The following is an 8,944-nucleotide window of genomic DNA, read 5'->3' on the forward strand; positions in this document are numbered from 1 at the left end:
GCTCCACATCTAGATTAACGGTTTTTCCTTCAACCCCTATAGGAAAATCCTATAGAATGCCAAAAGGATGAAACCCACGGCCATCAAAGTCCTTTAGAATCGTCGAGGATTGGTTTAGCGAAGGAGAACTAAGCGATCTCCAACACTGTATCGACATAATACACGTTGAGGCTCCCTCATCAATCACAGTCCGATGAATAGGCCTATTTTTGACTATCACTGGAATCTGGAAAGCCATTTGATGAGGCAAACGCGGTGTACTATTTTCTAGATTGAAAATTATTAGGTTCGAGTCCTGAACATCAACAGCTCCTATAGCCGATAAAAGTAATTTACGTTGTGCTGGACATGATTGCAGCACCTCCAAAGCCGACATTGCTGAGGGTGAAACAGCTAAATCCTCAACAATGTTATAGTTCTGAGCCGCTCTCGCATGTGGATTGAAAGCTAACTTTAGAAGTATACCCTTGGCGGGCGGTTTTATTACCAAGTCTGGATTAGGTTTCTCGATCTGTAGTGGATCGGAATCAGGAGCTGAGGTTGATGGATTAGAATGAGAAGATTCTGCTTCTTTACCATCAACAGGACTTTTACTACCATAATCTTGCGATCGAGTCACAATCCGAACATGGGAGATCATCAGTATGGGTTCTTCATTGGTGCTCGAGGACGAACCTATCATCTTACTGTCTTGAGCTAGAAAAGGATCCTTCAAAACAATAGGAGTTTGGGAACCTTTGACAATCTTCGCAACCTCTGCACGATGAGGGCAGTCTCTTGTAAAATGTTCATCATCACAAATGAGACAAGGATAACGAAGTTTGCGCTTTTCATCATTGGATTCCGATTTTTCAGGTTTCTCCTTTGGATTTTTTTCTGTTTTATTCTTCTTCTTTCCTTCTTCCCACCAGATTTTGATTTGGCTGTAGATGACTCTACAACATGAATATCGGCAGAAATCTCTGCAGAAGAATCTCCTGTTGGGAAATCAAGCAAGGTTATGATAGGAGAAGAATTCTTGGAAGATTTCTTCTTACTTTTAGTGTTAACCGTACCAATCATACCATCGACGGCATGAGATCCTGAAGGAGCTGCAGCGATTTGATTTTTCTTGGGAAGATCGGGGATTTTCTCGTGTAACGTACCTGACTGAGTATAGACCAAGTCAAGGTACTGTACTTGAGAAATTACTTGCTCCTCAGTAACAACTCTGGCTTTAGCTACATCTTCAGTGATCTTTGGCAACAAAGATTTTACAAACCACTCGGCCAAGATCTGATCTGGAATAAACAACTTCACTAAATGTCGTCGACGTCTCCACTCATGAATATGATCTGAAATGTAAGTGGATGTCGATTTTTTTAACGAAGTTAACAATTCCATGCCATTGTCATATCAGACTGGCAACTGAAAATGAGTTAAAAATGAGGTAGCTAACTGACTAAAATTATAAAAAGTGCCTCGCGGTAACTCAATATACCATTTGGCCACGAGACCAATTAGAGTGCGGTGGAAAAGTCTAAGATGGATTGAATCATCTGAAATGGAGTTAGACGCACACCAGAGGTGGTAAGTCATCACATGGTTCGACGGGTCCTCTCCTGGTTTACCTTCGAACTTAGGAATGTCATTGGGCAACTTATTCGGCATTGGCGGCCAAAACAGAAGATAATTAATGGGATCATTCGTTAGGCACGACAAGTCAGGTAAGTCCAAAGTTGCGATAAATGGTAATTGACGATTAGGGTCCCTAAAACTCTGGGTGATGAGACCAGCCCCAGGAGGAGGATATCCAGGATAACTAGGAATAGGAATTACATTTGGGATATTGTATCCTCCCAGAAAACCAGGATTAACTGGACTGTACTAGGGTTGTTGAGGTTGTTCATAAGTGTACCTAGGGTACGGTTGATACTGATAGACTGGCTGCTGCACAACAGGACCAAATTGGTACTATCCCTAGTATGGTGGATAAGTAAATTGTGGTTGACTTGTGACAACCGTACTTGAACCAGGTTGTCCTACAGGCATCTGAACCGAAGTTTGAATCGTAGATCTAGACGGTGGTAAAGATGTCTGAGGAGTAGATACAGGAATAGTAAAAACCGGAGCAGTCGATACTCCGGAAGTAGGTGGGGTAGATTGAACAGATGTTGCGGCAATTGTAACAGTCATTTGAGGCAGAGTACGAGGTGTACTAGGCCCAGACTGAGAAACTACCGAAGGTATAGAAGTTTGAATTTTAGACTGGATTGGTTGCTGGGGTGTACCAGAAACTAAGGGTTGTCCAGTTTGAGATGAAAACTGTACATTTGGCTGCAACACCTGTTGAGTTTGCGATGGATCCCACACTATATTCATTCCGGGGTACTGACCCATAACAGGTTGAGAATATTGGGGACCATAACCGGGTTGAGGGTAGGATTGATAATTGAAAGGTACATTTCCCATTCCTAACATACGTTTGACCGGAGGGTGGTTGGAAACCTTGGTTCGAGTACTGACCTTGGGGTTGATACCCTTGAGGCATGTACTGATACTGGGGTTGACCTTGAGGTATAAATTGATACTGGGGTTGACCTTGGGGTACATATTGAGTCTGGGGTTGACCTTGAGGAACGTAATGTCCCGTAGGTATGTACTGTCCTTGAGGTTGCCCCCAGATGCAAATTGAGTACCTTGAGGTTTCCCCCCAGGCGATAATTGAGGTTGCCCCTCAGGCGGTAACTGGCCACCTTGAGGTTGAGGATTGGGAATAGAACCTGACATCATGAGAATGTCTTCTACGCTCAACGACTTAGTACCATTGCTTCCAGTTAATAACCCTTGCTCAATGGGTTGAGGAGATGCTCCCGAAAAAGTACCACAAAGGGACTGATACCCAGAGGGAACAGAGGGACCGCCGTACAAAAAGGATTCAGTCGATTGAGTAAACACAGACGACTGTCTTGACATATTTAACGGAGGATAATAACCTCTGGGTGTTGGGTGATAAGGAACACGAGGTGGTGAAAAACTTAACCCTAGGTTTTCTAAGAAATTAGTCAAAGAAAGATACCAAGTACTGCTCCTAGGTGGACTGTAAAAAATTGATTCATGCTCCCTTAGCTCAATAACAGGTTGATTTTTAGGGATAGGGATTCCTACTTCTTCTTCCGGAGTAGCAAGTTCTTCAATAGCTATAAGTCCAGAAGGAAGATCTTGGGTGATTAATCTTTCTACCCTAGGTGAACCAGGACCACTAGAAGCTGGAGAAGCAAACCCCGATGTCGGAGTAGCAGCAAATTCACTTTCAGGCTCGGATATTTCAGGTTCCTCACCTATATCACTAGTAGATGAAAAGCTACCAGTCACTTCGGAAACAGACACTGACTGTGGATTATAATCTGCCACTAACACTTGAAAATTATGATGTACTATCAAAGAAGACTCTCCTTCTTCAAGTGACCCAACTCTACTTTCTCTAGGAGTTACGAGGACTTTCAAGCCTTCAAGCTGGCTCGGTGAAAACTCAGGAGGTTGGCCCCGAAGTCTATGGGACTTCCTCGGTAATTCAGCCACGGTTAAAAACTTTTAACTACTTCACACGCAAACAAAGTAAAATCTCAATGAAAACCACCTAAATTCTCTAAAGAACCAAACAAATTTGAATTACACGCCTAAAGAATCTAGGAGATCAAACACACACAAACAGTAACTTTCCATAGTGAAAACACTAGTTGGTGATGAAATCCAACGTCACAGAGTTCAATACAGAAATGGCGGTTGGAATAGTTACCTCGGCAACCTGCTTAATGAATAGACTGGCACAAGTCCCTCTACTTAACCGTCTCGAGTGAAGAGAACCCCCCAGAAAATCCAAGTGAGTCTAGCCGACGTTTGCTCCAGGTACAGTGGGATCTTCCCACCGCTGTCACCTCAGAAGAATCCTAAAGAATATGGCCACTAAGGTTACCAATTGAAACAAATATACCTGGGGGAACAGTCTACGATCCGATACGCACACAAGGGTAGAGTAGCAAGCTCAATCCCCTTGAAGGCTCCTTGACATAATCCAAGGTTTACCAACAAGTGATCCCAGGCTCCTCGACAATGGTTAATCCGAGGTTTACCGTTTTTAATACGTGAATATCTGGCGTCGTTCCCAATGAGGAAGGATTGATTCCCACACTGGTTTGGACACGATCTCATGCTTATCCTTTAAGAGGAGCTTTCCCAGAGCATAAATGCAACAATTGGATTTCTTCCCTACCACAAGATACATCTTCTTGTTTGTTTTTACTGTCTTGGAGAGTTAATTACTCTCCTACTCCAAGACACTAGCCTAAGCTAAGTTGGTGTATCAGAGCCCTAGAAATAAAAATGTTACTAGATGAATTTTACTTTAAGCGTTATTTTTTATTGGTTTTTGTTTAAGTCAAAAGGTGCGGAGATGAAACTCGTGGTATGAAGACTCGACTCAAAATCACTAAAAATGCACCTAAGATGATTTAAACAATCTTTTTCTCTTCGATGAACTTCTAACTAAGAAATAGTTTGAGAATGTAAATACATTGTAAACACAAATCTTTCTTAATCAAACAAATTAAAAGAAGATCTTTTCCCTTTTCCAATGCACTCAAAATGAGACAACTAGTTATTTCACAAAAATTTCCCTTTTTTGTTTCAAAGCACTCAACCACTACAAAAAACAAACTTTTTTCCAAAAGAGATTTTTTTATTTTTTTTATAAAACACTCAAAACTATGGAAATGACTAACTTTGAGATGTATAAATTATAAAAACCTATTTGAAGTCAAAGCCTATAAGATGTCTTTTTAAGGATGTTTTACTTAGCTAGATGTGAGCTAAGGACCAATTTATCCAGAATCACAAATCAGTCAAGAACAACCAATTTTGTTTTCTTTTTGAAAATGAAAATCCAAACTTTTAAACACAAGCTTTTCGAAGTTTTGTAAAGAGAAAACTCAAAGCGGATTCCTCAACAAGGGGAGATTTCATAAATGTTCAGACTCATAAGAAGGCTGGTAGACACTAAGGTGATTTGAAGTCCCTACAGCTTCTAAGCTCAGAGCCACTACACAACCAAAATGAAAAACAAGCCCAACAAGCAAAACTCCTAGGAATTTCACCTAAAACCCTAACACTAATGAAATCAACCTAAGGAAAGCTTCTGACAAGTTATATGCAGGTCTAGGCAGTGGCTAACAATTTCTAAATAAAAACTAAGCTGACTAACAGAGGAAATCTTAGGTTTTTCAAAATTTTGACAGGGTTCGCAGGCCCACAATTAACACAGGTGCGGTCCCGCTCTGTGCTAAAAGCAAAGGTGCGGATAGGTACACTGTGTCAAAAGGCTAGGGTGCGGTCCTCTCCCAAAGCTATGAAAAACGAAAAATAACCTTGGATCTACAAACTCTACCCAATTTTACACACAACAAGCCAAAAACAGAAACAAAAACACAGTTTCTCAGGTCAAAGTAAAAACAAGGAAAACAATCAAGTCCCAAGTATGGTCGCCATTTTGTCACACGGAATAAGTAGATCTTGCGGACAAGATAGACCTTCCTAGAACCTAAAGAAGACCTAATGACAAGCAAACCAACCAGACACTATCTTTCTCTAAATATGCTTTTATAAACAAAGGCAAACAAGTGTTTTTAGGGCCTACCTTAGGTCCAACGCAAGTTTGTGGATGCCCTCGCTCCTTCAATCCAAATGAGCTCCTTTGTCGCGAATCTGCAAACACAAATAAGGCAAACAAATTAAATAGCACATGAAAATCCAATACCATAAAACATATTTAACATGAAAGTCAAGAAGTCCATGAAACAAATAACATGAGATACTTGTTGAGAAAAATGAGTTTGATTGTATTAATTCAAAAGAAGAAGAACTTTACAACCTATGCCTTGACGCTATACAAGCTCCTCCCAGGGTCCAGCAAGAAGTCTCCTCTACTTTGACAAGTTTCACTCTCTTCCCAATGAAGCAAAAAAGGTATGTGATCTCTCCTCTTAAGCTCAACTAGGAAGTATTAATTTCACCAGCATTTACCCTAAAAAATATTCAGCTTCTAACCTCTCCAGCAACCAGCCCAATGCATGAATTTATAGTGCAATGGAGGGAGGTTACTAGGTCCTCCTTCAAAGGGATAGCTTCTCTCATCAAGGGATTAACTCCTTCTCTTTTGGGATGCATGAACCACCTAAGAGCGGCAAATCCACATCAAAATTCCTTCTAGAATTAACCCAAGGTGAGTTTTTTAGAATAAACTTGCGCCCTTTTGACTTTCACAAGGGTCCTCACCCACACCTTTAGAGACAGAGCGGGCAGGTTCGCAGTTTTTGTAAAAAGAAGGTGCGGGACCACAGGTAATAGTGAGAGAAAGTGCGGAACCAGAGTTTTATTGATTTTTTAATGTCTTTCTCTTATTTCCAAAGCTTGACTTGAAGACCTGAGGTCTGAGACTTGCTTAGGAGGACAATACAAGTGATGATAGACCCATACTGACTGCAAATAATCACGGTGACGATATTTTTGTGTAACACCCAACCTAGTGAAATAACTATCCTACTGTAGCAAGCATGGGGTTCTTGTTTCAATCCATACAATGCTCGCTTGAGTATGCACACATGTGACACTTTGTTGAAGGCCTCAAATCCTTCTGGTTTCTCAATGTACACCTCTTCCTCAATCACACCATTGAGGAATTTTGTCTTCACATCCATCTTATGTATATTCCATCCCATATGAAATGAAAGTGATAGAATAGATATGATTGAAGAGTATCTTGATACTGGAGAAAAGGTATCCTCTTAATTAATTCCCTCGACCTAAGAGGACCCTTTGGCAAAAAATCTAGCATTGTGCTTCTCCACACTCCCATTTGTTGCTTGCTTTACCTTGTAGAGCAATATGGAACTCACCACTGAATTTTTTGCTTGTATTGGGACCATTTCCAAAACATTGTTTCTGATAATTGAGTAATACTCCTTAACCATGGCATCAACCCATACTGGTTTCTACACTAGTTCCTCAAATGAGGATGGCTCAATCTCTACACTCTCACTCATCAGAGGCATGTAACTAGTGTACTGATCTGGTGACCTCCTCTGCCTGTGCTATGATGTGGGTGCTCCCACATTCTCTCTAGCATCATGCATCAATATGTCAGCCTCTCTGGTGCATTTCCTTCCATCTTTGGAAGTATCTTCATGAGTGGGTGCTTTCACTCTCTCCTCCTCTACATGTGGTTGTTGCACATCATCCTAAGGTTCTTCCTTTGGGGCTAATGTTAACCTTGGTAAAAATTCCATGTAATAAAACTTTAAAACAATAAAAACGATTGATGGTTTTATCACTCGTAAAACCCCTTCAGGCTGAGGAGAGGGCTACATAGATAACCAAAAACCTCTTTGGACTAGAAAAATGTTCTTTCTAGATATAGGGGGCTCCCTCACTCAAGAATGTAAAGAATTCTAAGAACATATTTATAACAGAGACCAGTTCTGACTAAGGAATTTGGAAAATCTTTGATTGAAGTGTGAATGGCCAGATAGGTAGCCTTTAACTCATTCACTTATGCAAGTAATTTGAAAAATATTTTAAGGGATTGTAAGCATGACTCTAGGATACAAATACTGGTTGTAGGATAGATAAGGTAAACTAAAACAAACAAATTCTTCCTTGGAGAAAGAAAAATTAAACATAGAAGATAACATGTATGAGTATATATCATTTCATTTGAGTTTGAAATGTGAAGACAGTTGAGAAAGAGAATATACACTGAATTCTGAATCAACTAACATCAAACAATCATAACATAGAGAATAAATAAAACAACTGACAGCAAAAAAAATAAATCCCATGCACCATACTGTAAGAATACTTGGATAGTAAGATTGTTAACCCTCAATACATAAGCAACATGCATCATTGATTGATCACACAAGCATGAATATATCAAAATTAGCACTAACACCTCACTCAACTAGTAACAACCATTTATGTATTCATTCATCAAAATATATAATCGATACATATGATAAAATCATGTTTAGGTTCACAGTATCTTTGATCCAACAGAGGAACAGTCCAAAGCTGAAATAAACATAATAAACTATTGTTTTTTAAATGCTTTTCCTCCAAACATAAAACATAAAGCATATTTTATCCCTTTGAAATAAAAATTAAATATATATATATATATATATATATATATATATATATATATATATATATATATATATATATATATATGTAGATATATATATATATATATATATATATATATGTAGATATATATATATATATATATATATATATATATAGATATATATATATATATATATATATATATATATATATATATATATATATATGTATATATATATATATATATATATATATATATATATATATATATATATATATATTATTTTAATAAAAATTAACTTAAAAACTCTTCGGACTGATCATCATAACTAAAATAGTGAAAACATCAACAAGTTTCTCTTGACTGTTCAAAAGCCTACGTAGCAGCTATGCTACAATGGAAAATTAGTCCTTCTAGAAAAGACACATGACAAGCTTTTAAGGAGGTGATCTTGACACCACATGTAACCCACAGAAACATCTTCAAAACCTGACAAGTGGCCAACATCTAGCGTGCATGAGCTAGTATGGGCATGGTCTACGTAGAGTGTGCACAGTGTTTGCATAGCAAATTTGTTGCAACTGTTCTCTGAATTCCTTCTAGTTCTCCTGAACATTGTCATGATACTATATGTCGATCAACATATCAACTTCAACATATTAAAATATCAGGAATTTAAGAAAAAATTTGAAAATAAGAAAGGAGGCTTGGTCACTTCCTTTTCCTCTTGCTTGACATTTTACTGCTAGAAGCCTTGGTGTTGGGAGTTTTGGTCTTGGAATCTGA

This window comes from Pinus tabuliformis, chromosome Q (genome assembly GCF_031772625.1).
Source record: "Pinus tabuliformis cultivar Carrire ecotype Pingquan chromosome Q, CPIR1, whole genome shotgun sequence".
In the NCBI taxonomy this organism is placed as follows: domain Eukaryota; kingdom Viridiplantae; phylum Streptophyta; class Pinopsida; order Pinales; family Pinaceae; genus Pinus; species Pinus tabuliformis.